Source organism: Macaca thibetana, chromosome 2 (assembly GCF_024542745.1).
Source record: "Macaca thibetana thibetana isolate TM-01 chromosome 2, ASM2454274v1, whole genome shotgun sequence".
Taxonomy (NCBI): domain Eukaryota; kingdom Metazoa; phylum Chordata; class Mammalia; order Primates; family Cercopithecidae; genus Macaca; species Macaca thibetana.
The window spans coordinates 159,215,274-159,231,395 of NC_065579.1; the positions used below are offsets into that span (position 1 = coordinate 159,215,274).

At 38.5% G+C, this 16,122-nt stretch overlaps 1 pseudogene; it reads right to left on the bottom strand.

Moving 5' to 3' along the window:
- Positions 1 to 3,188: 3,188 nt before the first annotated feature.
- On the bottom strand, positions 3,189 to 3,998 carry LOC126949369 (eukaryotic translation initiation factor 4E type 2-like; annotated as a pseudogene).
- Positions 3,999 to 16,122: the final 12,124 nt, after the last annotated feature.

Genomic DNA, 16,122 nt, shown 5'->3' on the forward strand with positions numbered 1-16,122 from the left:
ACCCATCCTACAAGGGGCAGAGGTATATTTTGGCTCATCTGTTTGAAAACTTTGGGTATTTTCTGGTTTCAGGCACATCTGAGGCCGAGTGCATAAACACATTCTTAGTCACGTGTTCTACTCTTGCCCTTTTATCCTTCATGTTGGCTTATTCTTTCCAGGTAATGGTGTCCATCATTACTTCCTGCTTGCAATGAGTTTTACAGTTCATAAACTCAGAAAAAGATCCTCTCTTTCTTCATGCAACAATAGCAGTTTCCCTCAAAGGGCATTGGTAAACCCTGCTTAGATCTCATACCTCCCTCTACACAATCAATATCCGGGCCCTGGAGAAAGAGATACTCTGACTGGCCACCTTGAGTCTTTTGCCCACGCCGGTGGCAGGAGGGACGGCCACATCGGAATCACTTGGTGCAGTAGAGAAGCAAATTCCAAAAGGAAGGAGAGCCAAGCAGACAAAATAACAGATGTCCTGACATCCTCATTCTTGATTACTGCATATCATGGTCTGTCTGCTGCTCTTGTTGCTCAACAATACCAGGGCTCTTCCTTCAAGCTGTGTTCCAAGGAATCTTTACAGCATGTTTTCCAGATTTCCATCTTGCAATTTTACGCTTTCACTTAAATATAGCAGCTTCTATGGATACTTCTCTTAACCTCCTGTTTTTTCCACAGGAGCCCAACCCAGTGTGTTTGGGTTGAATCAACTCTCCCATGCTGAGAGACTGGAATGCATTTGACTCTTCAGTGGATGATTTCATCTGCCTCTTTGGTGATACTAGTCCTAGGAAGTAACACTGCTGCCCACATTTGCCTGGTTCTTAGTTGACTCCCTCAGCAGGTGCCCTGACACAGCAGCAAGAAGACAGGACAAACAAGTGAGCTGGACTGACTTGAATTATTAATCTCTACTTACCAGCCTAACCCATGTACAATGTTGCTATAGCTCTCATTGAATTGCAGAGACTGATCACACTGTCTGAATTTTTTAGTTCCCTCAGGAAGCAAACACTTGTATTTTTTAGATGAATCCTAAGAACCTATCTAGTAAACAGTTTAATTTTACAAATAAAATAACAGAAGCCCTGAGAGGTTTTGGCCCAAGAGCTGAAACTAAAACCTTAGCCTCTTATCTACTTACTGGTGCCCTTGACACTGTTTTCTGATGCTTCTCTTTTTCTCAGATTTCCTTCTGGTTAGTGATTTGTCTATAAATATTTCTACCACTAATAAGTGTTTTTGGAATGCAAGTAAGTCAAGGTCACCATCTATTTGGTAGTAGATTGTTGTCAGAGACGATAGAGAGCTTAGTGAGGTTTGGATTCAGAAAGGTTCAAATTTGAGTCCTGGTTTCAAACGTATTAGCTGGGTGACCTTGGCAACTTACTCAGAATTTCCTCACCTATTAAATGTGGATAATAATAGTATCTCTTTCAGAGGGATATTGTGCAGAATAAATCAGATTTCGAAAACATTTAGCAAAATAGCTAGTAGTCTTTACTCAGCAAAGACAGCTAGTAGTCTTGTCTTAGCTGTTTTATTAGGTTGCCTCTTTGGTCTATACTTTCGCAGTCGTCAAAAGAAAGGATTTAGGAAAGGAAACCAGAACAGAGAACTCTGCAAACAGAAGAACCAGCAGTATTGAAAGAGGGATTTCATTTAATGCTGCTTAAGAAAATACTTTTTTTTTAATGAAAATACCCCATATCGCTGTAAAGGACTTTAAGAACAAGGAAAGGAGGATGGTAGTTTCAGGATAAGAAAAGCAACCTTTGAGATTTTGCAAGCTAATGTTGAAATTTGCATCAGTATCTTGATCTCTTAAAACGCTGTGTGGAAAAGAGGTTGAGTTACATTTGGGGCAGCAAAAGGATAGGGTGGAACAGGAAAGACTCATAAAATGAGACTGTAGTAGAAGGAATATAAATATACTTAGATAAGGTAAGAAAAAGGAATTGTGAAAGCATCCTGGGTTCAGGCAGGGAAAGGATCAAGTTTAGGAGATCAGCTGGGCAGTTGATATAGTTCAAGACAATGGAGGATCCAGTTGCAATAACGAGTAGTAAGGATCAGGAAATACTTTAAGAATCTGAATCCCACTCTAAGGAGATGCGACAATAAGACATAGGATCATAAATGGGAATTACTGGCAAGGGGCTTATCTTCTAAGAAATGAATTCACCATTGCCACTGAGGCAAGGATTTCACACATTTCCTGTACAGGACTAGGACTGAAGCCAGAGTACTGCAAAGTACACAGCAGGACCGTGAGGGGAGATTTTAGGCCAGAATGAGGAAACAGCACCCTGTTTGTGAAGGAGGCTCTTCACAGTATTTACAGGCTTTCACAATACATATAACTTGAAACATACATTAAAAAAAAAAGGGAAACATGAGTGCAGAATTTACAGAGATATTTTGGTACATGTGCCCAGAGGCATTTAAAAATACAGCCTTGGTTTTCAAAATCACGAAAATAAACAGAATACATTAAAGATAAAGATGGTATCATATTGAAAACCTAGCTGATATATTTGTAATTTTTTTTCAAGATTACTCTAATGCCCCTTAGTTGCAGGTTTCATCAAATAGGAAGTATATTTTCAAGTAACTTCAGTTATTCTATGGAATTTAGAGCTAGAAAGTTCTACAGTCAAATACTGTGGAAATTTCAAATTTGTAAGGATGAAAAGTCTTCTGAAAGGGATGTCTTGGTTTCTTGATACAGCAGAGCATCCATATGGCGGGCAGGGAGTGGGGAGCGGGTAGAAGCATGTAGACAATGTTAGGGTGTGGGAACAACTAAAGGAATATTGAGGGACCAAGTTTAATCAGTAAGGCCCATCAGTAGTTATAGAAATCATCTAGTGGTTTCCTAACTGTGATTTATACAGATCCCCAAAACTCTGGAGTCCAAGAAAGCTTAGTCAGAAGCCTCTATATTCATTTCAACCAAAGTGACTCTGCATTTCTTCTCTCTCTCTTTTTTTTTTTTTAAATTTAGCACCGTTTATTGAGCAATCTCAGCTGTTGTTGTAGCTGCTCTGTGTCAGCCTGTTCTTAAAACATAAAATGCTCTTTTAATTATCTTGTCCAGGACAGAAGGATCTTCCAGGTAGCACACCAACAGAACAAGAGACTCTAATGACACCAGCTTCAAGGATAGTGCCATCCGGAGAGGGAGAAGGTCATGGCACTTTCAGCCACACCTTCCAGAGGCTTTGAAAAGGAGCCCTTGGGGGCCCAGTCTGCCTGGCATTTTGATGCTGTCAGTGTGAGTTTTGTATTTCACAATGGTGTTGGGAGATAGGTTAAGCACTCGCCAAAGTGTATTCCGGATTTGGGCTGTGGTTGCTTGGTCACTGGCAGTCTTTTCCATATTGAAATAATGTCCTCTTGAAAGTGAAGAGACACCACAGCCCCACAGATCTCCTCCCCAACCATGAACTGTTCCCCTATCATGGCCAAATGAGATTCTCCTAGCAATGGGAGATCAAGCCCTTCAGCAGCCAAATAATCCTCTTGTCACCATTTTTATTTGCATTATCCTCCCACGTGGGTTTAATTCCTTCTTTGAAGAGATGGAAGTCACTGTGGCCTGTCAGATCCTTTGGACATATCATGTGGCTATAAAACCTCCAGAACTGCTCCACAGAGGCAAAGGCACCAATCTGTTTGATAATTCTGTTCATAACTCTGTGAGCTGGTGGGACAGCCAGAGGTTCTCCTGGAGTACCAGAAAGTGTAGTTGTACTGGAGGGGATGCTCTGCCTGTCCAGGGACAACAGCCTTCCTCTTGTTACTGCTCTTATTCTTGTCCCATTCTGTTTTTTTCTTTCTCAGTATCTTTCTGTGTGCTGCTTTCTTCATTCTGATCATGGTCCCCATTGTCATCATCTTTCAAAGCATCAAACTTGTTGTTCATCCTCTTGCCACTACTATCGCCACTGCCTCACTTCTGCTTTTCCTACGGGCTATAAATTGAGTTTCCATAGAACATTCTGGACTTATTTATTTATTTATTTATTTATTTATTTATTTTTTGAGACGGAGTCTGGCAAAGGGCGCGATCCTCAATATTTTTATGTCAGAGTAAAAGGCGCCGAAAAGGATATTGAAATGGACAAAAATAGACTACTTGCCATTCTGTAAAGCACCTCTTTCCATTTATTTCATTCAGAGAAGTCCACACCTTTTATTGCCTTTAAGGTATTTTACAACTCTGTAAGTAATGCAAATGATTCTTGCCCATAGAAAAGCAAATGATTTTTACTTCTGGTAAAATGTTGCCTAATGGATATTGACCAGTTTGCATGTGTCCGTAAACTTACTTCTTATTACCTAGATATGTGTGGTGTTTAAATCATTTTGGGAACTGGTTGTCACATCTTACTGGTTTTCTCATTTATTAATTAGTTAAATAAAAGCCTTTTCCAAAAGAATGAAACCGCACACTGATCTCTTGCTATATACAAAAATCAAACCACAATGGTGTAGAGACTTAAATCTAAGACCTCAAACTATTAAACTACTAAAAGTAAACACTGGGGAAACTCTCTAGGATATTGCAGTGGGCAAAGATTTCCTGAGTAATACCCTATAATCACAGGCAACCAATGCAAAAGTGGACAAATGGGATCACATCAAGTTAAAAAGCTTCTGCACAGCAAATGAAACAATCAAAGTGAAGAGACAATCTACAGAATGGGGGAAATGGAAGTAAAGAGAAAAGTCACAGAATGGGAGAAAATATTTGCAAACTACCCATCTGACAAGGGATTAATAGCCAGAATATATAAGGACCTCAAACAACTCTATAGGAAAAACAACTAATAATCTGATTTAAAGGGGGCAAAAGACTTGAATAGACATTTGTCAAAAGAAGACAAACAAATGGCAAACAAGTACATGAAAATGTGTTCCATATCAGTGTTCATCAAAGAAATGCAAATTAAAACTACAATGAAGTATCATCTCACTCAAGTTAAAACGGTTTTTATCCAAAAGTCAGGCAATGACAAATGCTGGCGAGGATGTGGAGAAAAGTGAACACTTGTACATTGATGGTGGGAATATAAATTAATACAGCCACTATGGAGAACAGTTTGGAGGTTCTACAGAAAATTATAAATAGAACTACTATAAGACCCAGCAATCTCACTCCTAGGTATGTACCCAAAAGAAAGAAAATCAGTATATCAAAGAGATATCTGCACTCCCACATTTATTGAAGGACTACTCACAATAGCCAAGATTTAGAAGCAATCTAAGTGTCTATCAACAGATGAATGTCTAAAGAAAACGTGGTACATATGCACAATGGAGTACTATTTAGCCATCAAAAAGAATGAGATCCTGTCATTTGCAACAACATGGATGAAACTGCAGGTCACTATGTTAAGTGAAATAAACCAGGCATAGAAAGACAAACGTTGCATGTTCTTATTTATTTGTGGTAGCTAAAAGTTAAAATAATTGAACTCATGGAGATAACAGGTAGAAAGATGGTTACCAGAGGCTGGGAAGGGTAGTGGGGGTGGGGAGATAGTGGGGATGCTTAATGGGTACAAAAAAATAGAAAGAGTGAATAAGACCTAGTATTTGCTGGCACAACAGGATGACTACAGTCAAAAATAATTTAATTGTCCATTTAAAAATAATTATAAGTGTATAACTGGATTATTTATAACACAAAAGATAAACACTTGAGGGGATGAATACCCCATTTACCCTGATGTGATTATTATGTATTACATGCCTGTATCAAAATACCTTATGTACCCCATAAATATATACAACTACTATGTACCAACAAAAATTAAAAATTAAAGGCTGCCTCACAGCCCTTAGAACCAACCCTGCTGACTCTGTGATCTTGACTATCTATAGCCTTCAGAACTATGAGACAATAAATTTCTGCTGTTTATACCTCCCAGTTTGTGGTACTTTGTTACAGCAGCCTTATGAAACAAATATAATTCTGAGGCAGTTGCAGTTGTCCTCAAGGAGATGGGCCCATGTCTGTGTATCAGGTAAGATGGCTCTCTCTGCTAAGAGCCTAAATCTTGAAGAGAATTAGGGGTTACAGGGCCAGCATGGAATCAGTAGCTAGACAGCAACGGCCAATTAGTGTCAATTCAATGGAAAAGAAAGGAGGATAATCAGATATTTTATTACGTATATCCAAAGCACATTAAAATAATAAGAGGGTTGCCAACTGCTTCTAGGGTTCAGAATTATATTTCTGACAGTGGGAGGTCATTCAAGGTGGAATATGAGATAAGCCCTAAAAATCAGGCTCATCCAGCAGCCTTGTTCTCTTTAAGTCTAAAATGCTGTCAATAATGTGAGTTCCTGAAGTTTGAATGGTAATTCTCTGTGTACAAGAAAACAAAATTAAAATGCATGTTTTTTTTTAACTGTTCACTCTGAAAATGTGATCAAGTTTAGCTAAGTTTTCACGTGTAATGAAGAGTTACCATGTTTGCTCTCACAGAACCAATGTCCTTTATACACCCATATATGAGTCCTCCTCCCACACCTTTCAAACAGAGAGAAGAGACAATGGAATTATTGAAATTATAGATTTTTTTAAAAATCAAGCGTGTATAAAAGTCCATGACATACAAAGAGCATACAATGATTTCTAAAGCTAGAAAATATTAAAAATAAGACAGGAAGACTTCAGATTGAAGCAATGAAAAATGTATTCAATCATCAAAAGTGTATGTATCAAGAAAGTACAAGAACCCTTTTATACATGTGAATAAAATGAATTGGGAAATGTTCCATCAGATTGTTAGCCAGATTGACTACACTGAACTATTATATTGTTACGTGAAAACTTCACACCATCCCTCTGGTCATCCCAGAATCTTGCTTTCCCATAGCAGTTCTCTACTATCAATAAGATGTGGCTACAACTGCCTTACATCAACCATGGTTAGTAGCACTGTGAAGGCAGCCATAAGGAGCATGCTATTCTGCCTTGTAAGTGAATATGAGGTGACTTTCTTGACTGTCCATTGCCATAACTGTGATTGCCAAATCTGTGTCACAATTCTACTATGTGGCATTCTTTTTTCCTTAAAAAAAAAAAAAAAAAAGAAGACACTCTAATGTTAACATCCTTTATCCATAGCTGAATAAATAATTGAGGTAGATATGTCTTTTGAAGGCAGGGGGACAAGTTTCTTCTCGGTATCTTTAAACATTCATAGTCCTATCCCCATCTTTAAAAAAATAATTAAACATATTTACTTGCCCATTTCTACCTCCTTTATCTTCCCTTATTCTTACTACTCAGTCAATAATGTTGTCAAAAGAGCATGAGATTGGGAATCAAAAACTCTAGATATAAGTCCAAACTCTTAAATTTTCTTGCTATTTGGAAGGCAAGTCTAAGAAAATTCTTTAACATTTTAGCATTCTTGCCTATGAAATGGAATGATTATCATCAACCCTGACTACCATACAAAGTTATTATGATAGGAGATTGCCAGAAAAAATGCCTGATTGGACTTCAGTTAGAAAAACAAATGTATGATTGAGACATTAAATGTTTTACAATCCTGCCTGAGAGGAGTCTGTGAACAGGAGATAGGTGAACTGAACCTAATCTAAAAGGATCAGAAGCAGTCCAGGTAAGATTATAATGAGCAGAAAGTGCTGTCAGATTTTGAAATGTTAACATTTATGAGAATAAGATTATGAGAATAAGATTGTAAGAATAAGATTATCTGAGGATAGTTTGAGGAGCATGCCATTTGCTCAGAACAAATAAAGCTTTTGCCTGTGCCCCTGCCCCTTTCTATTTCCCCAAGTCTCTCCTATTGAGCCAAACTCTATAGCTCTCTCTGATAATTTCAGACAAAATGACCTCACCTTTTCCCTACTGCCCAGAGCACAAACAATCTGTATCATTTATATAGTCCCCTAATTAACAGGTAATCGCATACTGTCTTGATTTCTATGCATTTTTATGTGTTAATATTCAACGGCTTCTTAGTTAAAGGTGATTTATTCAAATCCATAGAGATGGGCACAGTGTTAGACATGTTAAGTGTTATTTCATCCATCTGCCTTTGCAGCTTATCCTACAATCCTTTCAGATTTACGCTCTTTCCTAAAGGTAGTCTTGTATTTTCTAAGAAAAGTCAATTTTCAGCCAGGCACAGTGGCTCACACCTGTAATCCCAGCACTTTGGGAGCCCAAGGTGGGCAGATCACAAGGTCAGGAGTTCGAGACCAGACTGACCAACATGGTGAAACACCATCTCTACTAAAAATACAAAAATTAGCCAGGCATGGTGGCATGTGCCTGTAATCCCGGCTACTCAGGAGGCTGAGGCAGGAGAATCGCTTGAACCCAGGAGGTGGAGGTTACAGTGAACCGAGATTGCGCCATTGCACTCCAGCCTGGGCAACAGATTGAGACTCTGTCTTAAAAAAAAAAAAAAAAAATTAGCCAGTTTTCTAAAATTTTCTTCTGAATGTTACTAAATTATTTTCAAAGGTATGCCTGTCTTTTCTTTTAAGACTTCAAAGTATTGTCATTTCCTTTGTGCTGAATATTCCTTCAGAGTCACCATGTTGCCTCCCACTTCCTGTACTTAAGCACTGGCTGAATCCTCTTCTCAAATATACAACTGATTTGGGTTGATGTCTGCAACTGTTTTACTTGGATTTCTATGAACTTCTACTGTGCTAAAATGGCCCATTCCCGGCTTTCTGACACTCTGAACAGATGGAGTTCATACACACTATAGCCAGCACTCTACTCACACTGCCTCTTTTCTCAACCACATTTCACTTGTAGAGACTACACGTACAATTCCCATTCCCACCTCCTCATTACTTCCACCTTCTTTTCTTGTGTTACAAGTTTTTAACCAGGTATAAGTGGAAGCTGAACAACGAGAACACATGGACACAGGGAGAGAAACAATACACACTGGGGCCTGTATGGGGTGGGGTGCGGAGGGAGAGCATTAGGAAAAATAGCTCATGCATGCTGGGCTTAATACCTAGGTGATGGGTTGATAGGTTCAGGAAACTACCATGACACACGTTTACCTCTTTAACAAACCTGCACATCCTGCACATGTACCCCAGAACTTAAAAATAAAAATTAGAAAAAAAGAGAGAAGTCTTCACAACAATGTGAATATACTTAACGCTACTAAAATGTACACTTAAAAGTGTTTGAGATGGTAAATTTACGTGTTTTAAATGACAATTTTTTAAAAAAAATATTTTTCAAAAAGAGACTAGTATTGATTGGGAAAAAGGAAAGAGAAAAGAGAAGACAGAATGATGGCTACCATAAAAAAGCAACAAATAGGTGTTGAAGGGGTCACCCAATTTTTTATCTGAAACAGAGCTAGCTTTTATGAATCGAGGGACAGACCATGAGAACTGAAAGTAAAGAAAAGGAAGATCTTCCTGGCCGGGCACGCTGGCTCATGCCTGTAATCCCAGCACTTTGAGAGGCCGAGGCGGGCAGATCACGAGGTCAGGAGATCGAGACCATCCTGGCTGACATGGTGAAACCCCGTCTCTACTAAAAATACAAAAAAATTAGACGGGCATGGTGGCGGGCGCCTGTAGTCCCAGCTACTTGGGAGGCTGAGGCAGGAGAATGGAGTGAACCCGGGAGGTGGACCTTGCAGTGAGCTGAGATCACGCCACTGCACTCCAGCCTGGGCGACAGAGCGAGACTCTGTCTCAAAAAAAAAAAAAGAAAAAATTAAAAAAAAAGAGAAAGAACTGGGTATATATGTAAAATGGTATACAAGCATTCAATCTAGATGACCAAACTCCAACCATTCCAAAAGGACCTTCAAAATGCTTTGTCAGCCATGTGCCTTGTCCTTATAGGGATGCATTAAAGCTAAAACTGTCTACATCTCAATGATTTGGGCCTATTCAGTCATTGACCTTTAGTTTTTTTTGTATTGGCAGTGACATTAAGGATTCTTCAAGATATTCACTTGAGGCTACCTGTGTTATTAGAAACCATCACAGTCAGAAAATTAGAATTCATTAACAGGAAGATAATGTGCTTGCTACTATGATATATGGGACTATATTTATCCTGTACAGTGTAACATATCTGTTTCATCAGTGCAGGAACAGGATGATCTTTCATCCGGATGAAATAGCCTTGAAAGCTTCGTCACCGCAGTGCAGCAAGAAGCTACTAAAATGGTTCTTCCTAGCCTCTTTCTGCTGATTAAAAAAAAAAAAAAAAAAAAAAGACAGCACCACCTCCCAAGGGCTTCAATGCAGTTGCTATGGCAACACTATATCTGAGTCAGAACTATTAACAATCACCATGGCAACAAGTGTCTCACTTGCCATTTCCAGAAACTCATTGCGTTTGGACTAGAATCATCACACCATGAAAAAAGAGGTGGAGTTTTCCTCTCACTAGGAAACAGAAATACTTTCTCGAAATAACTTATCCCAAAAATGTTCTAAATAAAATTAAATTAAAGGACTTCTAAAGGAATCATGCTGTCATAAGTTGATTAATCCTTTTTCCTGAAATATTAAGTTTGATGAAAAAAATGACAAAATGTTAATTGATATGGTAGATTTATTTTTTCCCAATATGATAAAATCTTTGGTATGAATAACATTATCTCCTATTTTATAAATTCCAATAACTGTATGTTTTATCTGTCTTGCCTGGCCCTTTTTTTTCCTCTGCTTAATTTTCCTTCTTTCACTCTGTCAGACACCGTCCCGAATATTTAGCAGAATAGAATTCTTTAGAGATTTGCGAATCACACTTGTCAAGTTAGATGCAACGAAAAGCATCACACATATTTCTGGAATTGTACTAATAATGGAGTGTGTGGTGCTCTGTGGGAAGTAGTCATGGTGGAGCTTGAGGGCCCGTTTTATTTCCCTTCTTCCTTAAATACAAGATGGTAGAAATGGACAGTGTCGATTTTCATCCAGATTGTGACTTCCCCAAAGGACTGTACACTGGAGCAGAATTAAGACACCGCACCACCAGTCTCTAAGACCTACCGGCTCATCTTTGCTCTTGTGTCATCCTCCCTCCCTAGGTGTTCCAAAGCACCTCTGCACCCCTTGATTCTAGCGCCCTCATCATACCATGTCTTGTCACACAGTGACATTTTCTTGGGATTTTTCTCCTGGATCAGAGTTTCTAGGACCAAGTAAGTTTGCCTAATAGTTTTCAGAATAGGTTCTCACATGCATTGACAATAAAAAGGTGCAAAAAGAAAACAAACCTTCAGGGAACAAAAGCCAAATTAAATCAAACTACAGATTTATCTCTTTTGCTTTTCTTAGTATCTTGTTAGTGAAAACCAAGATTCTGTGTTCTTTAATGTCCTTTCTTCTGCCAGAGCTCACCCCTAGCAGCATGAAGGCAGGCTCCAGAACAAGCAAACTTCAGTGCAGAGAACGCCACTTCAGCAGTAATGGGAAAAGGGAAACAGAGATGACCTTTCATTTCACTGTGAACCTAGGTTATTGGACTCTCCCTGTCTAGTATTTATTTCAAATAGAAGTAGGTGATGGGGAGAAGTGGACACAAGTAATGTGTCTCACTGATCCAGTGTAAAAAGAAGTCCTTACAGAAAGGCTCTCCAACTTGCTATTGAGAGATAAAAATGATTCCAATGTCAGGATGATATTATACAGAGATCTGGGGGCTCTCCTGTAGGCCAAGGCAAACAGTCATTCAGAAAAAAAGAAAACATGGGACGGGTCTCATTTTATAAAGAACCCAAGTCTGAGTCTCCCACAGTGCTGCCCTGTCCCTGAACTACCCAAGAAAATGTGAACTACATTTTCTCCAGAAGCTGGAAGTGACATTGAAATGCTCACTTTTACAAAGTTTTCTCTGAAATTCTATAATTTATCTACAAGCTGCTTACTTGTTGACTTTTCAGTAAATGTTTTTCCATGTCTTGAATGAAATCAAACTGATGGATTTCATTTTTCCAGAGGTCCCTCTGGGGAGAAGAAAAACTGGGGGCTTCATGACATGATGTGGATAGTTCAGGTAAAGTGTATACCTACTTAGTAACCAGTGTAAAGCACTTCAGCTGAGACCCTCATGCTCTGATGGGCATTTGCCATGGCTATTTGTGTACCAAACTGTAAGTAAATAGCAGCAGCATTAGGTTTGGATTCAAATCCTTCTCCCTCCCTTTACTAGCTGTGAGACAATAGGCAAGTGACTTGATCACACTGTACCACATATTTTCATCTGTGAGATAGCACTAACAATAATCCTTAGTTCATAGACTTATTTTGATGATTACATCAACTAGTATATATGAAGCACCTAGAACAGTGCCTGACACTCAAAAAACACTATTGTTACATTACTGTTGGATTCAATTTGGCTATATGCTTCTTACTTGCAACTCAGAGAGATATAAAAATTTTTTTGTTTTAATGATTGTGTGTTAATTTTATACGTTCATCTCTTCACTCATTTGGCAAACATTTAACTCTGAAAAGCAGAGACAAGGCATAGTCCTTGCCTTGTAGCAGTTATAATTTACTAATGTTAAAAGGACTAGCAAAGAAGGGAAAGCATTGCAAATGATATTTCAGTTTGAAAACCAAAAATGGGATTTTTCTCAAATGGGTTCAGTGACCAGGCATTTATTTTCTAGTGTGATCTGCTCTCCTTCTCTAACACCACTTTTAATAGGTAAATATACCCAGAGGCTTTTGTATTCCATTTGTGAAGCAATAGTATAGATTGTCCCAATACTGCCATTAAAATTGCCTAGTATAAAGTGTGTGTTACTCTTGGCTATAAAAATAAAAGTTCCCTATAGACTGGAACTCAGCAAACATTGTTTGATTAAGTTGGGCTTTTTATTTTATGCTCAGAGGAAGGCAACATGCCCTAGTGAATCAAGCTGTTTTGAAGCTGGATGAGACTTCCCATTCCAACTCTGACTTTAAGAGATATATGTGGAAGTGTCGTTGGTTTCTCCCCATTTGAAAACAAAGGAGAGTAGTTTGTCTCCTATATTTTATTATGATGAAAGTAGTAAAAGGTTTAAAGGTTATCATGAACCCTACCTTTTTCATTTTTTGCTTTCATTTTATTTTTTATTTCCAACTTTGATTTTAAGTGCATGTGCAGGGTGTGCAGGTTTGTTATATAGAAAAACGTGTGTTATGATGGTATGCTGCACAGATCATCCCATCACCTAGGTATTAAGCCCAGCATCCATTAGCTATTCTTCCTGATCCTCTCCTTCCTCCCACACCCCTGACAGTTCCCAGTGTGTGTTGCTCCCCCTCGTGTGTCCATGTGTTTGCATCATTTAGCTCCCACTTTTAAGTGAGAATATGCTGTGTTTGGTTTGCTGTTTCTGCATTAGTTTGCTGAGTATAATGGCCTCCAGCTCCATGGTCCTGCAAAGAACATGATCTCCTTCCTTTTTATGGCTGCATAATATTCCATGGTGTATTTGTACCACATTTTTTTTATCCAGTCTGTCATTGATGGGCATTTAGGTTGATACCATGTCTTTGCTATTGTGAATAGTGCTGCAATGAACCGTACATGTGCATGTGTCTTTATAATAGAATGATATATATTTCTTTGCATATATACCTAGTAATGGGATTTCTGGGTCAAATGGTATTTCTGTCTCTAGGTCTTTGAGAAATCACCACACTGTCTTCCACAATGATTGAACTAATATATACTTCCACTAACAGGGTGAAGGCTTTCCTTGTTCTCCACAACCTTGCCAGCATCTGGAATTTTTTGACTTTTTAATAATTGCCGTTCTGACTTGTGTGACATGGTATCTCACACTGGTTTTATTTCTCTAATGATCAGTAATGTTGAGCTTTTCTCATATATTTCTTGGCCATATGTATGTCTTCTTTTGAGAAATGTCTGTTCATGTCCTTTGTCCACTTTTTAATGTTTTTTTCTTGTAAATGCATTTAAGTTCCTTATACATGTTGGATATTAGACCTTTGTCAGATGCATAGATTGCAAAAACACTCTCCCATTCTATATGTTGTCTGTTTACTCTGTTGATAGTTTCTTTTGCTGTGCAGAAGCTTTTTAGTTTAATTAGATCCCATTTGTCAACTTTTACTTTTGTTGCATTTGCTTTCAGCATCTTCATCATGAAGTCTTTGCCATGCCTATGTCCTGAATGGTACTGCCTGGATTTTCTTCCAGTGTTTTTACAGTTTTGGGTTTTAAATTTAAGTCTTTGATCTACCTTGAGTTAATTTTTGTATACAGTGTCAGGGAGGGGTCCAGTTTCAGTTTTCTGTGAATGGCTAGCCAGTTCTCCTAGCATCATTTATTAAACAAGGAATCTTTCCCCATTGCTTTTGTCAGGTTTGTTGAAAATCAGATGGTTGTAGGTGTACAGTCTTATTTCTGGGTTCTCTATTCTGAATCCTAATTCTTTCTCATGCTGTCTCAGAATATTAACCTGGAAAAATACCGGTTTTACTGCTTTCTTATTCCACAGAATAAAAGCAAGCAAATATAATTAATTTAGCTGATTTAGCCACGTGCAAATAGATCTAGTAAATATCAGAGATTAGACTTTTCAGCAAGTGGCCCTTCTAAAAGGATTCAGACATGCTTGGCCACAAGAAAGAACAAGTGAATAGAGAGGAGTGCTCCTCCCCTGAGCTCCAGTTCAAACATTTTGTTTTGTTATTTGTATATCACTATCAATTTTTCACAAATTTCCTACTCATGGCAATTTACAACTTTAGGAAGGAAATTGCTTTGTGATACACTTGACTTCCATTGCTGCTTTCAAGGAAACTAATAGAAAACAGCACACAGATGTTTCTCTTCTCTTTGCCACTTGCCTGCATGCGCGCGCGCACACACACACACACATCCCTATGGCTAAAGTCAGCCCAAGTCCTCTTTGGCAGAGGCCATCCTGGATAAAATCAGCTGGACCACTGGCCTTAAGAAGTAGTGACACCATCTAGGTCTACCCTGAGCTGTGAAATCAGCTGGTTACTGAAAGTGAAAAGTAATTCTCAAAGAAAACAATTCTATTTTCTCTACAAAGTCTTCTCATCCATCTTTTCTTTTTCTTTCTTTTTTTTTTTTTAAGAGGGTGTCTCGCTCTGTTGCTGAGGCAAGGGTACAGTGGCACAATCTTGGCTTACTACAGCCTCAACTTCCTGTGCTCAAGTGATCTCCCCACCTCAGCCTCCCAGGTAGCTGGGAGATAGCACTGTGAGCTATCCACAAGCACGTTCCACCATACCAGGAAATTTTTTGTAGAGATGGGTCTTGCTATGTTGCCCAGGCTGGTACCGAACTCCTAGGCTCAAGTGACCCTCTCACCTTGGCCTCCCAAAGTGCTGGATTACAGGCATGAGCCACCACATCCAGCCCCTATCTTCTTTCTCATAGAACTTTCTAGTTAGTCTGGCAATCTCTTCAAAGAAGTTATATGCTTCTGTAGGCAGAAACAGTACCTTATGTTTGATTCCCTATAGCAGCTAAGACAAAAAATTTGTAAACCTAATTAAGAAATATTTTGATATTAGAGTTCTGGAAAGACAAAAAAAAATTTAAAAACACAATTACTTTTGCACCAGCCTAACTCCCTGGTTGCTGCTTGGATATTGACAAGGAAAACCATTCTCCCTGGGCACAGTAGGTGCAGTTTTCTTTGCAAACTTCCCTGATTATAGATTACATTTTGGGTATACATTAAATCAAGATTCCATTAGTGAGTTTATCTTATGTATTGGACCTTGTTTAGGCCAAAAAGTACAGATGGTTCAACTCCATCCTAATTAATCAAACTGTGAGAAGATGAAGTAGAGAAAGACCTAGAAACATGGGCAGAAACTATTTTGAGATCTTAAGATTACCCATATGACTTACACAGTCTGAATATTATAATTCTATATTCCAATTGACCTTCTTACCACCAAAGATCTACCCCAAACATGGTGGTTTCTCTGACCCTCTGCTCTGGTGATAAGTAGTTATTTGCAGCATTTTAGGTAGAATTTAAAAACTGTATTAATTAAGGTTCTTTGGTTGCTAGCAACAGAAGCAAGCCTACTTAATTTGAGCAAGAATCATATTATTAGGAA